This window comes from Garra rufa, chromosome 6 (genome assembly GCF_049309525.1).
Source record: "Garra rufa chromosome 6, GarRuf1.0, whole genome shotgun sequence".
NCBI classification, from domain to species: domain Eukaryota; kingdom Metazoa; phylum Chordata; class Actinopteri; order Cypriniformes; family Cyprinidae; genus Garra; species Garra rufa.
The window spans coordinates 12,558,976-12,578,895 of NC_133366.1; the positions used below are offsets into that span (position 1 = coordinate 12,558,976).

Sequence of the window (19,920 nt, forward strand, 5' to 3'; positions counted from 1 at the left end):
AATAAGCACATCTAATTACTTTAAATAATAATAATTACACAGTTTAACATCATTTTATTTCAAGTTTAACAAAAAATACATCTTAGTTTTTTTCCCCCTAACTTCTGTTTTTTTTTCTGATTTTAATATTCCTGGATTCCATTTTAATGGTTTAATAAAATAAAATAAAAAAACTAAATAAATAAAAATGCACGTCGTCTTATCAATTGACTTTTTTTTTCTCCTGAAATTCAAATTCAGGTTTTTTTTTTATTCCATTTTTTATTTCTGGATTCTATTTTAATGGTTAAATTAAATTTTAGTTATTAATAAGCATATCTAATTAATTTAAATAATGGAAATTACAATTTACCATCATTTTATTTCAAGTTTAACAACAAAAAAAAACATATTAGTGCCTTATGAAATTATATTAAACTTCTTTTTTATTTTTTCCCCAGTTTATTCTCATTTTAATATTCCTGGATTCCATTTTAATGGATTAATAAATAATAAAATAATAAATAAAAAATGCACTCTCATCAATTGAATTAATAAAATATTAACAACTATTTTTTTTTATTTCTTTTGAAATTCTGCATTTTTTGAGGGGAAATGTGCATAGCCATAATAACGAAAATAATTTCACAATCTAAAAATGTCCTAAAAATTCAAATGGTCTTAATATATAATTCATCTTCTTCATTTGAATTTTACTCTAAGTCAGTTTTTTTTTTTTTCTCTCAATTTAATCCTGTTTATCATTTCTGGATTCTATTTTAATGGTTAGATTACATTTTAGTAATTCAATAACCATATCTAGTTAATTTAAATAATGAAATTACACAATTTGACATCATTTTATTACAAGTTTAACAAAAAAACACATAGTGCCTTACGAAATTCTGTTGGTAATGCAATGAAGTCATAAAACATTCATTTAATTCAACAGAAACATAGAACAATTCCTTTTATTTATTTATTTATGGCAAACAAAGTTATGTTTATTGAAAAAAAAAAAAATTTAATAATTACATTTAAATACCTAAAATTAAAACATGAAGGAAAATGGTGTAATATTTCTTTAAAATCAAGTTTAAATAATTTTACTAACAGTAGTATTAGTGATCGTGAACCTGTAGCTGTTAAAGTCATAGGACAGAGTAATATTTGTTATAAGGAATAATTGTTTGTAAAAGTTTAAATTGGTTCCCTAAGGGCTTAGGTTATTTAAAGGGGACAAATCAAACTCAACCAAACCAGATAAGAAAGACTCAGGGGTGCAAGAAGCTCTTCCTCTGTGAAAGACAATATTGAAAGAACAGGTAACAGGAGCCTGTGTGAGTCATAGTGTTCTGGTTCAAACCAGAGAGAGAATTTCATCACACCCCGTCGGACCAGTCCGACCACTCAAGGAGGCCCAACGAGGCCTGCGGTATGTAACATTTTCCTTCTGGGTGACTGCGCCGCACCTGAGTGACACCTGAAGCCACCAATCCGGCCATCTCTCTCCCTCTAGGCCCTCAAATTCAACTGAACAAACTGAAAGACCTCATTGTCTGCCGTCCAAGACAATGGAGACTGTATTGCATGAGAAGCCATGGAGAGATCGCTGTTCCACGGACAAATGCGCCCAGTGGAGCAAAAGAAGTCCAAATAATGGAAAATTACCCAGTGGCACAGTCCGCAGAGGTTTGATTGCTTTGAAGCAATGCGCTCAGTAAATAGCAGCTCCATCAGCGTACGGGCCAGGAACCTCTGCTGCTGAATGAAGCTCCAATCAGTCTCGGTGGCGTCTCAGGGGCAATCAGAACTCCAGAAGAGCTGAAGCCGACACCGATCACTTACAGAGGACAGGTGATTGCTGCTGAAGCACTGCAAGGGCTTGTGTCCAGTCGACTGAAGAATGCAGCAAGCTCACAAGGCTTCTAACAAGTCCCATGCATCCTTTTCTACCCCCAGTGCCCAATCTGGCCTCTAGGACGGCGTTATAGTGTTAAAAAAAGAAAAAAGAAAAAAAATTACGAGAATAAAGCCGAAATTCTTCGGGAATAAAGCCGAAATGTTTCTGGAATAGAGCCGAATTGTTTCTGGAATAAAGATGAATTGTTTCGAGAATGAAGCCGAAATGCTTCGAGAATAAAGCCGAAATGTTTCTGGAATAAAGCCGGAATGTTTCTGGAATAAAGCCGAATTGCTTCGAGACTGAAGTCGAAATATTTCGAGAATAAAGTCGAATTGTTTTGGGAATAAAGTCGAATTGTTTCGAGAATAAAGCCGAATTGTTTCGGGAATAAAGCCGAATTGTTTCGGGAATGAAGTCGAAATGTTTTGAGAATAAAGTCGAATTGCTTCGGGAATAAAGTCGAATTGTTTCGAAAATAAAGTACAATTGTTTCGAGAATAAAGTTGAATTGTTTCGGGAATAAAGTCGGATTGTTTCGGGAATAAAGCCGGATTGTTTCGGAATAAAGCCGAATTGTTTCTGGAATAAAGCCGAAATGTTTCTGGAATAAAGCCGAATTGCTTTGAGAATAAAGTTGAATTGTTTTAAGAAAAAAAAAGTTTAAATATTTTAAGAATAGAGTGGAAATGCTTAGAAAATAAAGACGAAATGCTTCGAGAATAAAGCTGAATTGTTTCGGGAATAAAGCCAAAATGTTTCTGGAATAAAGCCGAAATGTTTCTGGAATAAAGCCGAAATGTTTCTGGAATGAAGTCGAAATGTTTTGAGAATGAAGTCGAATTGCTTCGAGAATAACTCCGACATGCTTCGAGAATAAAGCTGAATTGTTTCAGGAATAAAGCCAAAATGTTTCTGGAATAAAGCCGAAATGTTTCTGGAATAAAGCCGAAATGTTTCGAGAATGAAGTCGAAATGTTTTGAGAATGAAGTCGAATTGCTTCGAGAATAAAGTTGAATTGTTTTAAGAAATAAAAAGTTTAAATATTTTAAGAATAGAGTGGAAATGCTTAGAAAATAAAGCCGACATGCTTCGAGAATAAAGCTGAATTGTTTCGGGCAATAAAGTCGAAATGCTTCCAGAATAAAGCCGAAATGCTTCGAGAATAAAGTCGAAATGTTTCAAGAATGAAGTCGAATTGTTTCAGAATAAAGTCGAATTGTTTTGAGAAAAGTCGAATTGTTTTGAGAATAAAGTCTAAATGTTTTAAGAATTGAGTCGAAATTATGAGAATAAATTCGAAATGGTTTGAGAGCAAAGTCAGAATGTTTCAAGTAGAGGTCGACTGATATATCGGGCCGATATTTGCCATTTTTATATATATTGGCATCGGCCGATATCCGTGTTTAGTAGCGCCGATTTAAAGTCAGGCACGTCTGCGGGCAGCCCCGTGTTATTGGTGCGGTGGAATGCTACTGTGAAGGACCCCAAGCCAAAACATTTCTGAGAGATAAAGGTAAGGCTTAAATTCTGATATTTCAAAGTCCCATGGCCATATTTGTACTATATATTACCAGTAAACTATGAAGTGTTGCTTTCACTTAGTAAAAGAACATCATAGGACCGTCGAGAACTGGCATAATGCTACAGCTGGTTAAAGGTTTGCTTACTTGCAGTTAAGTTTAAAGACTGTAGTCTAAAACGATCAGCAGCTTGTTTGCTAACATATTAGCCCCAATGTTATAAGTTCTGTTTTATTTTTCCTGTATCCGAGTCGGAGAATTTCAAGAAGGCGGCAGCTCTCACAAACAATGCAGCGTTGTGATACTCCGCCTCTCTCGGAGACAGTGATGCACAGAGGGTGGTTATATCCGCGGGTCTGGTAACAATAAAATACATTCTAATTGCTTGTGGGTGGGTCGCGCGTGGATGAGATAAAACAATAATAATGTAAACATTAACTACATTTTCTAAAATCTGAACCTGAGTTATGTGGTCAAGACCGTGGCGCCAGCTTCCTTTTAAATATATTTTGATGATTGCGCCTGATGCGACCGTCCTCTCCGTCACCTCAGATACTGCGAGTTTATAACTATGGCCACGTTCAGATGTCAGTAAACATGATTTTTTTTCAGCATGGATTTGGCTTAAAAGCACAAGTGATTAAGCCTATATAAGTGTGCAGCGATGTGAATATCCGCTGTTAAAATGAACCATCCATTCATCATATCATCATGTAAAACTAAGAATTAGAATAATTGTAATAGAAAGATCGAGTGCGGTATGCTAAATCAGAGAAAAAATATAGGTGCGGGTGGATGGCAGGCAGATTACACTATTGCCTACATTTAAACACTGCGGTGTTTCGTTTATGAATGAACGTGCGTTTTTTTAATCGAATCTAGTGAAATGATTCAATTTCTCATTCATAAAGAGAGTAATTTTGCTTTATTCAGGAATGAATCAGCTGTTCGAACGAATCAAATGAATGATGATTTGATTCAGTAATTAAATCAGTGTCTTGACGCCACCTGCTGGCAGGTCCTCTCAGTTATATAAATCATTTAAATTTTCTGTATTCAAAATTTTATATTTAAAACATTAAAGTTTAGCATTAATCTCAGCTTTTAAACTTTTATGTGTAAAAGATTGACAGTTTTTATATTATCTGTTTTATATATTTAATACTTGGTCTGTTTGATTTTTTTGGTTAACTTTGGTTAAATCTTTTATAATAATACTGTGCAGTGCACAAAATCAAGATGGTTCATCGTGTTCATTGTTCATGATGTTAAGTTTAGAAATGATGTGCATCCACTTATTATTAGTGTGACATTTTAGCATGGAAATAAAGGGGAGAACTTAAAGATATCGGCCAAAAAAAATCGGCAGCACATATCGGCCATCGGCTGACCCTGACCTCTAAACATCGGCATCGGTTATAGAAAAACCCATATCGGTCGATCTCTAGTTTCAAGAATAAAGTCAAAATGTTTAAAAAATAAGTCAAAATTAAATCACAGCAATTAAAATTATAATACTTTGAGAGTATAGCCTGCACATGCAAATGGCCCGGACTAGGAGCACCAGAAAAGGTTCAAAGGCCACCGGAATTTATTTAAATATATGTGGGATTATTAGCAGAAATCATACAATGTGTTATACCTGCAGGGACAGTATACTCAGGGCTCGCAAAATTTCAAAATCTCTGGTAGCCCTTCGGGCAGGTACTCTTCAGATTTTGGTAGCCCGAAAATAATTTAACTAGCCCAAATAAAAAAAATATACATATATTTTTTCTTTTTAATATAGAAAATCAGATAGGAGTCTAAGGCCCGGTTTTTTAGATGGGGTTTAGCCTAAACCAGGATTAGGACATTTAAGTAATTTTTATAACCGTGACTTAGAAAAGAAACTAAAGGCCTACTGGTGTGCATCTGGAGACAAAACAAAGGCACTGATATATTTTAAGATCAGTCAGTCCAAGTTTCTTTCAGTTGAAACAGCTCAGATTTACATTTAATCTAGGACTAGTTTTAAGCCTTGTCTGTGAAACTGGGGGTAAATGTCAATGAAAAATTTTTTCAATACACAAATACAAACAAATATCAAGGAATGAATTTTATTTCACTATTTAGTGTATCTGCAGAATTTTTAAATATCAATTTAAGGCAATTTATTACCCATTTGCACAAGTAAAATGAACAGTATGAGTAGGATTGGAATCAATTTTTCGGATTAGCAAAAAACAAACAAAACCAAAAGAGTTTGTTTTTTAATAATTACTGAATGCTTTAAGTACTTCTAATCCACAGCAAAAACTACTAGCTGAACTAATAAAGTCACAAAACAACAATTACACAAATGACATGTGTAGATGAATACAGCATAAAGTTACTAATAAAATCAATAAGACTAGTATTCAGGTGCAGACATTTAATAATTTATTGCAAAATAACTAGTGCTTCTTAATGCAGGTATTTATAGGATGCTGTCTCTTTAAGGCCAAATGCACGAACCGAATACTGGCACACATCTCTTTCTCAGCTGTTTCGGTTCACTGAAGACATAACCGACTGTGTTTACCAGAATACCAAAACGGGTATTTAAACATCTCTTTGAATGGAAACACACATAACAAAGTTAAGTTAAAGAGGAATCAATCTGTGAATCGTCTGAATTGCGCCTCTCTCTCTCTCTGTGCGCGTGCTCGCCTCAGGTGTGTGCGGCAGCGGTAAAAACAAACAAACAAAAAACAGCGTCCGCGTTCTCTTTTACTGCAATGGTCTTAGTCCTGTGCAATGGACAGTCGGTTCCCCTCAGATAAATTCATATAAAGAAATCAGTCCTCGTTTTGACATTGAAACGTGCAGCGTGCATATTTATTCAATGACATCATTGCCTTTTGAAGTTTAATCCAGCCCTATCGCGATTCTCGTCTTTCCGTCCCCAAATGTAAGACCTCCTAAATTATAATTAAGAATTTTCTTATACTATTTAACATATTTAAAACTTTTTATGGGCTTAAATTTGATACAACTAAATTGAGGGGTTTTTAAGGACATGCAGGAGCCGTCAACTTTATGATAGCCCGTCGGGCAGCCCAGTGACACATTTTGGTAGCCCGACTGGAAAACACAATAGCCCCGGGACGTCGGGCTAGCGATTTTGCGAGCCCTGATACTAAAAAATTGCAAAAGAAAATTAGATAAGTCCCAGTATAATTATAATGGAGCTGTTTACACTGCAGCAGCCTAATGTCACATGCATTCAGTTAATGGATCCCTGTTTCTATTTTTGACAGCAGTTACTCCAGCCACATCTACAATCATTTCAAATATTGTATGTGTGAACTAAATGCTATGACTTTTCATTTTTATGATTCATTAAATTGATTAAAAGTGATAGTAAGTGACATTTATAATGTTGCAAAAGATTCCTATTTCAAATAAATGCTGTTCTTTTGAACTTTCTATTCATCCAAGAAACTGGAAAAAAGGTTAAAATATAAATATAAAATATAAAGCAGCACAACTGTTTGTAATATAGGGATGTAACGGTATTATTAATATCACGGTATTGCGATAGCCAAACTGTATCGATATCATCATGTTCAAAATATATTTGAACTTCTTATTCTAACATAAAAGGTCTTTCAAGTTTTGTTTGGCCATTATGCTTTGGCACAGTATCTGTCAAACAAACTAAAACTGGAAAAACACAATATGGCTTAATCCCTTCATCAAGTCTGTTTTCGCTATGCATTTCAAAGCAAAGCACACACATCGTTCAGAGAAACAGCTCATGATCCGGTGTTTTCCACTCCTCAGAACGGCTCAGTTCACAGTGAATGCAGTAAATTTGTTTAAAACACCAGTTATGCTTTATTTTAATGCCAGATGATTACAGCATTTCACTAGATTTGTCACTAGAGACAAGGTTTTGTAGTCCTGTTTTCACTGAAGCTGGAGTTTTTTGTCGAAATAAAAGCTCTACTGCCATTTCCATCAAAAAAAAGCATAAAATTGCTGTATGAATTGCTGACAGCTAGCAGTTTAAATGGGTAACGTTACTGCAGTCCAAATTCAAAATATCTCAAGTGTAAAATTAAGGAAATAACAATTGTAATTCCCGTACTTTAGTGTAAAGCATAAATGATATACCTATGAAATATTCATTTTCATTTATTTTATAGTGCAATTGTACAATAAATGGCTACTACTGGCCTAGGAATAATGTTTGGCTTCCCACAATGAATGTAAGTGTGAATGCAATTTAGACTGAGACAGTATACCACAAATAATAAGAGAGTTGAGTCCGCTTGAAAGTTCAGGTACAGGACTTTTTCTGACTTAAATTTTCTTAGTCAAGAACATGGGTTGCAGCTCTTAATTTTGAACTCTCAAAGTGCATTAGATAAACAATGTATCACTTTATAACTTTAAAATGTACTAAATTGTTTTTTGTTTTTTTAAATATCGCAATAAGTATTATGTCATGGATTTATAGAGATATTATCATAACGTGAGATTTTGATATCGCCACATCCCTATAACACTGAAAACATAATATTTCTTGAGCAGCAAATCAGCATATTAGACTGAGTGATTTCTGAAGAATCATGTGACACTAAAGACTGGAGTATTGATGCTGAAAATTCAGCTTTGATCACTGTCAGGAATAAATTACTTTTTAAAATACATTCAATAGAAAACACACAACAGAAAACTGTAATATTATATCACAATATTACCATTTTAATGTGTTTTTGATTAAATAAATGTAGCCTTGATGAGCAAAAGAGACTGGTATTGTATTTAAACTAGCACTCTTGTTCAAAGCCAGCTTATGAGATCATATTCATTGAATTAAATTACTTTGGATGTTCTCAAAACTATGAGCAGATGTTTGTTTATAAAGTAACAGTTAGTTTGAAGCTACACCGCTGCACCGTCATCATTTCAAAAGGAAAGGGTGTGAGAGACACACACCAACACGGACGGTACCATGTGACTCATCTCAAAGGCCTGGATCGCTGATAAAAGCCTGAACGGCTGAAGGCAGTCCACTGATGCGAGGCAGAGGAAACACACTCCTCTCCAGACTGCCGTCCCCTCCTCCTCCTCCTCCTCCTTCTCAGGAAAGGAATGCACATTCTTCCCACGTTACTCTCGTCTTATCTGAGGGAGGGAGGGAGCGAGCTCTTGGAAAGCACAATATGTGCTTGTGCTTGTGTGCATGTTCACATTTGAATCATCAGTGTTGAAACAAACGTCTGCATCAGCGATATTCCACCAACAATGCAGAGCTGCATTTTTACAACATAGCCTAGAATAAAAAAAAAATGCATGTTGTGCAACAAATCTGACAAAATTGGGAGTGACTAAAAGACGTTTGACAAAAGCTGTAAATAGAAACGCTCTGCCCGTAAACAAACCACAGGAAACATCCTGACTTCACCTCAGTTAAAAAAGCAACACTCTGCAGTAACGTCAACAGCAATGGCACGAGAGGACTCGTGTTGCACAACCCGTCCTGCGACAGGCGGTGTTGAAATTCCAAGCGAACCGTGATGCAGCAAACTGAACAGATTTCATGACAGCAAGGAGCCTTCGGTAAGCTCTCTTGCCTCCGCCACGATCAAGCCTGCTTCTGACACCGAGCCAAAATGTGAGCGCACCGGCTGAAGAGGAGCGCCTGGCTTCCCCTGCTCATGTCCGAGCTCTCATACCCCAGCGCTGCTGCTGTTACCAGGAAACCAGCGTCAAAGCCGCGAACGGAGCTTTGCCACAGGACGTTACGTGTGCAGGTTATTGAGAAGATATCTCAGTGTGCCACAGGTTGCAGATTAGCACGCCGCTGTCCTTGAGCGTGAGGCTGAAGATAACCACAGAGAGAACAAAGCACTGTGCCGCTCATCTACAGGTCCTGTGCTCTTATAACTGCACAGGCTGCGTTAACACTGCTGATTACACTCTTATCCTGATAATTAGCTTTACTATCATCAAGAAGCTTACTGCACTGAATCATCCCTTTCACATTTGACACTTTTCCAACAGACTCTTATATGGGAACTCACATTAAAAGGCATAGCTCACCCAAAAAATTAATTAACTTTCTCTGCAGAACACAAAAGGAGATGTTTAGTAGAATGTTCAGGCTGCTCTTTTCCACATAACTAAAAAGGACTAAAAAAAAAAAGTACTATAAAAGAGGGCTGGGTGATATTTGATACACTGAATAGTAGCAATAATATTGCATTAACTTCACTGACTATATATATATATATATATATATATATATATATATATATCGGGATAATGTTAACATTCTTTGATTTTAAGTAGTCTAAGAGGAAGAAGTCGAAAAATCAAAAATCAAAGAAGACAATATTGAAGAGACGGAAGTGGTCGAAGAAGTGAACAAAATCTAAATAGAAGTCAAAGTGGAAAAATTAAAAGAAAAGAAAAAAAAAATCAAAGAGGCAAGAGGCGAACAAAATCGAAGACAAAAATACCGAAGAGAGCGAAGAAGTGTAAGAGAAAAAAGTCGAAATCAAAGAAGTTGAAAAGGGAAAAATCGAAATAGAAGTAAAAAAAAAAAAAATCAAAGACGCAAAGAAATCGAAGAAACTGACGATTCAATTCAGATCGATTCTTTTATTAAAAATCAATTCACGATTTTTTGATATTTATTCACGATTCAGTTTTTCCATCATATTTTTTGATTCGCTAAAATACTGAATCGTGAATCAACCGATTTTTTCTCCAACCTCTAGAAGACAATATTGAAGAGATTGGAGTAGTCTAAGAATTAGAAGTCGTCGAAATTGAAGAAGTTGAAGAGGGAAAAATATAAATAGAAATCAAAAAAGACAAAAGTGAATAGGAATAGTAGTCGAATAGGGAATAGTAGTTGAAGAAGAAGTCAAAGAAGTCTAAGTGGGAAAAGTCAAAGTAGAAAAAATTTGAAGAGGCAAAAAACAGAGAAATTAAAGATGAAAATATTGCAGAGAGGAAGTCTAAGAGGAAGAAGTCGAAATCGAAGAAGTTGAAGAAAAAAATCTAAATAGAACTCAAAGTCAAAGTGGAAAAAGTCAAAGAAGAAGAAGAGGAACAAAATGTGACCACAAAACCAGTCATAAGGTTCCTTTTTTTTTAAATCATCTGAATAAAAAATAAGCTGAATAAATAAGCTTTCCATTGATGTATGCGTTGTTAGAATAGGACAATATTTGGCCGAGACACAACTATTTAAAGATCTGGGCCCGTATCCCTAAAGAATTTTTGTGCAAAAAGTGGCTCCTAGCGGCCAAATTCTAAGAAAATTCTCTAAGAAAAGAATTTCCCCTAAAAGTGACACGAAAATCCCAGTTAATATAAAAGCTATTCCTCAAGATTCCTAGCGCTTAAAAGGGCTCCTAAGGCGAGATCTGCTAAGAGCAGGGAAGAGGACTTTTAGTGGCTTAGGAGTTCCCCTAAGCAGCTGCACAAAATGGCCATTTTCTGTGTTTGTAGGATATTTGTTAACAAGCCTTCATAAATAGACCAGCCAGCAATCACAGACATTGATAAAGGCTGAGCCGTGTTACCCTCGTTAAGAACACACTGAGTTGTAACGTTGCAATTTCTACTTCATTAAGGACAGCCCATCTTGTTTTCAATGGGGTCCATATGGGAGTGAAAGTACAAAATATGCCAGCTAGGATATTAATATGAGCAAATAAGACACGAATCATTATTTGAACAGGGTGTAATGAGCTTAAGTTTTCACATATTTTAGATTCTAATGTTAGGCTATAACCCCTACAGCTTACTATTCATTTTCCAGATATTTTCTTGAATGTGAAATATTATTTACAATTACAGTCTGCATAAGATTAGAGTGTATAATTATGTTTATTGATTTGAGGGTACATCCTTTGCTCATTATCACCAAAAGTTCATTTTCATCAAACTTGTAGGATCAACCAATCACGGCTTTTGAAATGATGACTCATACCTAGCAACGGGGTCAACCACACCTCCTCACTAAGATAGGATTTTCCATCCATTCCTTGCTCAGAGCTCACTGAAAATGTTCTGGAATCACTTCTAAGCTAAAACTCCTGGCAAGGAATTTTTAGGTTAAGTTAGGAGCTCTCTGAGAGGATTCTCAGAATCTTTAGGGATACAGGCCCTGGATTCTGAGGGTGCAAAAAATAAAAAATATTGAGAAAATTGTCTTTAAAGCTGGCCAAATAATGTTCCTACAGTAGCAATGCATATTACTAATCAAAAATTAAGTTTTTGATATATTTATTGTAGGACATTTAGAAAATATCTTCATGAAACATGATCTTTACTTAATATCCTAATGATTTTTGGCATAATTTTGACCCATACAATGTATTTTTGACACTTGCTACAAATATACCTGTGCTATTAAAACAGGTTTTGTGGTCCAGGGTCACAAATAGTGTGTGAAAATACTATTATATTGTAAAATAAACTATGTGCATTAAATACAAATAAAATTATTTTATAATACACTTAACAAATAAAATGCTAATATTCACATTTTCTTTTTTTTTCTTTTTATATGAATTTTCAACATTTTCAAACTTAAAAATCACCTAAAACCTAAATTGAATTTGTAAAATGTACAGAATCGTCTTCTGTGCCGATCTAGATGGACTGAGGTTCACCTCACAGACTCACAAGATCTTGTGGGAAATACTGTGAAAGCATCTGCAGGTGTGTAACATCAAGAGCTCAACACAGAGGAGCAGGACTTTCAGATGACAGGTGCAGTTCTAGTAACATGAAATGGTTAGTAATGACATCAGCAATGACAAGCTTTACAGGAATGTCCATGTCTTCAGTAAGCCAGTAGCTCATTCTTCCTCTTGCGACATGCTGATGGGTGAGGCTAGTTTCAACACACCATTAAAGTCAAGAGTTCTCATTAACCAGCATTGTGTTCCAGTAAAACGAGATCCAAGATCTGAGTCCAGATGGTATGCATAACACCTAAAGATACAGATGGCTCTATTAGCATAAGCATTTATGATGCTTGAGACTTAAATATGATTGGCATTATGATTGTGCAGTGATCAAGGTTCATTTCATAGCTACATCATGAGTCCATACGAATGGATGTTTAAAGTCAGGCAACTATAGGGAAAATGCTAAAACTTAGTTACAGAACCCTTTCCCACCAACACGGTATTGATTCTAATTTAATGATTTAATTAAACCTTTTAAGATTTTGATGAGAGTTCTATTGACATAATTATGTTGATTACATCAACTTAATATCTTGTGCAATTTAAACTGAAATTTCAGCATTTTTTAAAGTAAGTTGCAACTTGCAGTGGATTCACAGTTTCCATCATGTTTTGAATAGGAGAATGAGGAGAATCAGTTACATTTATCATGTGTTATGCTAGTTGTTAATTTGGAATTAAACAGATAGTTTAATTGATTTCAGGGCCACCACTCAATTATGATTACATTTAATTTTAATAAAAACATTTGAAGTAATCAACATTTCTTTTAGCAAAGACATTGGTTTTTAGTATATGGTTGGTTCACAAATAGCCAGTAAAAAAATGTTTTTTTTGTAAAAGACCATTTTTGAAGAGGACATACATATACATTTAAGTGAAGTCAGATCTTTAAGAAAATACAAAGGGTCACTAACTTCGTCAATTATTTCATTGTTTTTTTTTTTTTTTTTTTTTTTTTTTTATATTTTTAATGAACTGTACCATAAATTTGTCCTGTGGTGTGACATAGCAACAATTAGGAAAAAACAGCATGGGAGAAATTTATCTTCATATAGTGTAATGCATTTACTATGAAATTATAATTAACATAATTTGTTCCCCATGACTTCTTGGGCAATTTCAAGACAAACTTTGACAACAAGACAAACTCTGCTGTCATCCGTTCAAAACTACTGACAATTATACCATTTTAAGATGAGTCATATTTATATCTCTCCTATTGCAGCACTCAACTGCCTTTTTTTTTTTTTTGAATGTGTTACACCACAGGACATTACATCACACTAAAAGACCAAAATGGTAGTTATTAAAGTATTTCTAAGTCCTATGTCAAAGGAGAAAGAAAGTTTAATTTTGATACAAACAATATGAACATGTTGTTTAAACAAAGCAAAATAATTTCCATCAACAAAATTCAGTCTCTTTCAATCAATGTTACTGAAACTCTCCTAGCACAGCTAAATATGATTGATTTTCCAACTATATTCATGAAAATGTGAATGATTTTTTTATTATATGGCTACTCTTTTTAAGGCATCATTTTGATCCTATTTACTTTCTGCATCTCTTAGGATCTCCTCCCTTCTGGTAGATCCCTGTTCATTTTCTGTCTATAATTCCATGTCCTATATCTTCAAATAATTTGTCTCCCTCAATTATTTCTGTTTCAAAAACAAAGTTTCTCATGACACTTTATAACAGTACAAGTTTTCTGCAAAAACATCTGAAAATAATTTAATGTAATTAGTGCATTTAAGAACACTGACAATGATCAAAAACAAAAAGGAGTTAAACAAATCTTATTTAATTATTGTAAATGCTTCTTAAAGAGACCTTGTCCTCTGGTGTGACATCTTTGTCCTATGCTGTGACAGTACAGACGTCACACCGGTGGACATTTTCTGTCATTCCATAGGACGTTTCAGCCTTTTGTGTCAATTAATGACCTTGCTATTCCCAGCTAATCTATCATTAGAGGTTTGCAAGACAAATTTGCATAATTTTCCATGATTATGTAGTTTAACATACAGTTTTTCATTTAAAAATATAATCTAGAGGAAAATAAACAAAACGTAACACTTTTGTAGTGGTTCTAAAAAAGTTATTTGAACAATTCAGAGAAAATTTACCATGTGCACATGCCATGGGCTTGAGTAACACGACCAAGAATGGGATACTTCAACTAATTAAAGTTTTCTCTGGAATTGGCCGATTTAACATCAGGATATGGTGTCGCACCAGAGGACATGGTTTTCAAAGACAAAATGTATCAAGTTCCTACACTTTCAGAAATATATGGATGAAAACAATGATTACCATTTACTAAAACAGACACTTGTACAATTATGTCAGAGGTATTTATTAACATTTTTAAGCTTTTCTTTTTAATTTATAAAAGTAATTGATTGAACCATGCCTGAGACAGTCACACCATAGGACAATTTTAAAATTTGGCTTAAAAAATGTGAATAATACTGCAGCTTTAATAACAGTTCCATGTAAAACAAAGAAATGTTTAACGATTTCCAGAATTTTAAATAACGGCAATATTAATTATATTCAACTTTTATCTTGTGAGACAGTGAAAATGCCATGTCATGTCAACAACCCATATATGTACAGTATTTATAATCACCATTAAATAATAAATTCATCTTTTCAATTATTTTGAACTCCGCCCCTTTCTTAAAATCAACTGTACATTCGTAGTCAGTTCCACTTGGATCACAATGTGAAGCAAAACATCAGTCACTACTTCCGTTTCATCCCGAATTATAACTTTGACTTCCATCAAATACACTGAATTCAATTATTTATGTTCTGAAAAGTAGAAGTAAGCTAGCTTTGAAGGAGATTCGAGTTTCCCTAGCCAAACCCCAGCACCATTTTGGTGAAAAAGGGGTATGGCTGGATTCCCAGACAGCATTTCATGAATGTGCTGTCATTGAAAGTGATGTCAGCACTAACTCAAGAGAACTGGACACATACCAGGCCAAAGTCCATGTGCAGAAACAGCAGTAATATCTCAGTGCAACTCACGGCTCACGTCACAGCCATTCAACCTGCGCCGTGACCTCTCTTTACACGCGGCTATAAAACTGAGTAGACGCAGCCCTCGTAAATTACAGGAACGGCGGGAAGACCTAATCATCCACAACAGAGAAGGAACGATGCACAATACGACATACTTCAAAAAACCTTAGAATGGAGTTATACAGTCACATTTTACTAGAGTTACACATGCAAAACTACAACCTTGAGTACAATCATATCAAAACATAACCTGAATGAACCATTCCGGTCAGGGTACAGAGTTTTGAATGTGATAATGATTAACCGCTGAGCAGCCCAGGACAGCTGGAACCAAAGGTAGCTGAGTAAACAGATAAGAGCAGCCTCTTGATTTCTATCTTGGCAAAGCCTCTCGCCTCTATTAGGAAATGACAAATGACTTCATCCCGCAAGAAAACCCTTCAGAAGTGTGCATTCTGACAGCAACTCCCATTCTGATGACTCATCAACTGGATGCACTCGTTTCCGAACGTAATCGCACTTCTAAGAAAAGCCAAACCCTCATACCAGTCAAGGTGAACATGTATGTTGCAACAAAACCTGCTCGTTTACAAGGGAAATCCAACATGGGTTGCTTGGTATTCCTGTAGATCTATCTATGAAAAAATGTTAACTATGGCAGAACTTTGATGTGGCAATAAGTCATTGTAAGACTTGTGTAATTAGCAGAAAGTGCACCCCTAAAACCACAGGTCATGAGCTTAATAAAGCCTATTGTATCATATTTAATAGACAAATTTACAACGCTTCTAAGTGATCAACTTGAACAAAACTTTGAGTACAATTGTAAAAACGTCCCCCTTCAGCTCATGTTTCATGCCTTTTTGCTGTGAAATCTTTAGAGCTGATTCTAAATAAAAGTTTATATTTGCATACTATACGTGTGTACTGTGTTTATTAATTATGCATATATAAAAACACTCATATACGTATATATTTTTTTAAATATTTGTAACATTTTTTACATAATATATATACACAGTACACACACAAATAGTACACTAACATAAACTTTTATTTTGAACTGATTAATCGTGATTATTCATTTTACAGCTCTATATATCTTTATGGATTTTTATCAAATAAACACAAAATTTGATTCTGTTAGTAATATGTGACCCTAGACCACAAAACCAGTCATTAGTGTAAATTTGCGGAAAGCCAAGTAAATAAGCTTTCCATTGATATATTGTTTGTCAATACAATGTTTGTCTGAGATACAATTATTTGAAAACCTGGAATCTGAGGGTGCAAAAAAATCTAAATATTGAGAAAATCACCTTTAAAGTCGTCCAAAATGCATATTACTAATCAAAAATTTGGTTTTTATATATTTCTGGTAGAAAATTTACAAAATGTTTTCATGGAACATGATCTTTACTTAATACCCTAATGATTTTCGGCATAAAAGAAAAATTTATCATTTTGACCCATACAATGTATTTTTGGCTATTTCTACAAATATACCCGTGCTACTTAAGACTGGTTTTGTGCTCCAGGGTCACATATTTCAAGATGAATATTTAGTTGACTGAAGAAGCTCAGCTTTACCTAATTATACAGACATCATTTTTCAGAATAACCAAGTTCAAATGTGAGTCTCAAATTTGATCACCAGCTTTTGAGGAACATTTATTTGTTCATCTCTCAATCATCACTGTATTAGCCTACATTGCATCGTATGTTTTGCTCATCAAATTAAGCATTTAAATATGTGACCCTGGACCACAAAACCAGTCATACTGTAGGTAGCACAGGTATATTTGTAGCAATAACCAACAATACATTGTATGGGTCACAATGATTGATTTTTCTTTTATGCCAAAAATCATTAGGGTATTAAGTAAATATCATGTTCAATGACGATATTTTATACATTTCCTACCACAAATATATATCAAAACTTAATTCCTGATTAGTGATATTCATAGCCAAGAACTTCATTTGGACAACTTTAAAGGCGATTTTCTCACATTTAGATTTTTTTGCATCCTCAGATATTCAAATAGTTGTATTTTGGCCAAAAATTATCCCATTCATCAACTGAAAGCTTAAAAAAAGTGATGACTAATAGTTATGCCATTTTATGTATGACATAATTCAATGATGCATTACATTTTATGTGTCAGGGTTAATGAAAGGTTGTCCCATGATGCTGAGACATATGTGACTCAGACTAATTTGTTGTTGTGTAAACAAGGATATAATCAGCACTGAGTGGTCACTCTCACACCAAACCATCATTTTGGAGTGTGACAGCTACAAACACAGCTTGTTTGGAGTCACTTGGATACAGTGATGTAGCAGCAAACTGACGATTACAAAGTCATAAAAAGACGTTAAGATGTTGAGTTCCTGACTTCTGTATTAACATCAGCAGCAGCACTATTCATGAACAAGCAGCTTGTTCAGAAGAATGCACACCTTTGCACACTGTTGAACTCCCAACATTAAGATATTCTTCTGCTCTGATGTTCATAATAACAAAAATAAAAGATATGACAGTGAAATGGAGCACTAAGTGTTTTAGTGTTGTGAATCAGTGGCAGGTGAGCTGCTAACCGGCTAGCTGAGCTAGCAACTCTTCAGCAAACAGACCGAACCCACAAACCGGTTAACCGAAGCTTAACCCTCGACACGAAACACACAAGGCAGTCTGCAAACTGTTTTCTTCACACAAAACATCAGTATGAGTCATTTTTATCTCGCTAGGTTCTGGTTAGCAGCTGACTTAGCCGGATGCTACGTTTTGAACTCAAAGTCAAACAGTCAGTTAGCTCGTTAGCTGGCTAACAACAACCTCATCAACCGTCGTTATTATAATCATGACTACTGTTGTTATAACATCATTAACCCGTTTGTCATCCTCATCAGCGTGTCAGTTCAGATGGGGTAGGTAAAGGTGAATCGACTCACCTGTTCAGCGGCGGGTCAGATGAACTGCTCGTATCCACAGATGAAGTGAGTGAACCCGATCAGAGAGATTCGGAGATTTACACGACCAGGAAAATAAAATATTATAATCCCCCAAATATGGATGGATCCTGTTTGAACTCTTCACCTGTCTGTCCGACTCTGTGTGTCTGTGTGTGTCTCGCGATCCTGACTGACTGGTCGCCGGGTTCAGGCAGCCGTCAGGCGCTGATCTGCGCTGGGCGGGGTCACAGTCTGACACGAGCTCTCATTAATTATTCACAACATAAACAATCAGTGTGGGAGGAGCATTCAGGGGAGCAGCCAATTAATATACACGCTAATATACATATTAATTAATTGGGTGTGTGTGTAGGTATACCAAACCAAAATTTATTCAGACACCTTTTGTTTTCACATTATCACAGTTTATTTGCTATAGTTAAAAAATTGTAATAAAATGTGACCCTGGACCACAAAACCAGTCATATGGGTACATTTTTTTTTTTAAATTGAGATTTATACATCATCTGAAAGCTGAATAAATAAGCTTTCCGTTGATTGATTGAATAAGCTTGGTTTGTTAGGATAGGACAATATTTAGCCAAAACACAACTATTTGAATATCTGGAATCTGAGCGTACAAAAAAAAAAAAAAACTGAAAAAAATTGCCTTTAAAGTTGTCCAAATGAAGTTCTTAGCAATGCATATTACTAATCAAAAATTAAGTTTTCCTATATTTATGGTAGGCAATTTACAAAATGTCTTTATGGAACGTGATCTTTAATTAATATCCTAATGATTTCTGACATTTTTGACCCATACAATGCACTTTTGGCTATTGCTACAAATATACCCATGCTACTTAAGACTGGTTTTGTGGTCCAGGGTCACAAATATGACTAGAACTCACAGTTAAACTGTGTCAGAAAAAAAAATCATCTTGATCAAAATTTATTCAGACACCTTCAACATTTTTCACATTATCACAGTTTATTTGCTATAGTTTAGAAAATGGTAAAATATGACAAGAACTCAAGAGTTAAACTGTGTCAGGACAAATTCATCTTGATAATGTTAGATAATTTTGATAGAAAGTTATGTAACAAAACATGGTCAGGTCAAAAAGTCAAATATTTGGTCCCAAATTCATATCAGTTTTACTGGTAGTCCACTGTATGAAGAGTTTTTAAGTATAATATGTTACAGTTTACTTTTTTGCTATGAACTATATCGTCCTGCACCCACTAGTTAAAAAAATAATTATATCTGGTATCTGAATATATTTTGGTTTGATTGTACATAGTGCTGTAGGGCTGCAGCTTAGAGAGGTTGTGAATGTAAATTTAGGATAAATTACATAAAGTACAAATAAAACTAAATAAAAAAAGTCATACAAAGTCAAAAGTACATTTAAAATTATTTCTGCAGTTCTAGAAAAAAATAACCTTATGTTGAAACCCTATTTCTACAAAATTAATGAATAGGAAAAAAATTACAATGATTATAAAGTCATAAAATTAATGTTGTTAATTAATTAGAATTTTATTTTGTGATTCCAGAGGTTAGGGGAAATTGTGTTCTTCAATAAACAACAATAGCTACTGAGGGAAAATATAATTTTTTAGTTAAATCTTGATTTTATGTATTTTTTTATCATTTGAATTGAAATGAAATGTATTTTACTATATTATAATTATTTATTTAACTACTTTTTTTTCACAACTATCCGTTCTTTTAGTTTCAAAACATCTTGCTTGTTTTGAAACATTTATTGCATT

At 34.6% G+C, this 19,920-nt stretch overlaps 1 protein-coding gene across 6 annotated transcripts in view; it reads right to left on the minus strand.

The window, feature by feature from the left end:
• The window catches only part of numb (NUMB endocytic adaptor protein), an 82,743-nt gene extending 64,392 nt beyond the window's left edge, over positions 1-18,351 (minus strand). For all 6 annotated transcript variants that reach the window (XM_073842456.1, XM_073842457.1, XM_073842453.1 and 3 more), the window contains exon 1: positions 18,142-18,351. The gene's annotated coding sequence lies outside the window, so the exon portion shown is untranslated. The remainder of the gene's footprint in view (positions 1-18,141) is intronic.
• Between the last annotated feature and the right edge of the window lie 1,569 nt (positions 18,352-19,920).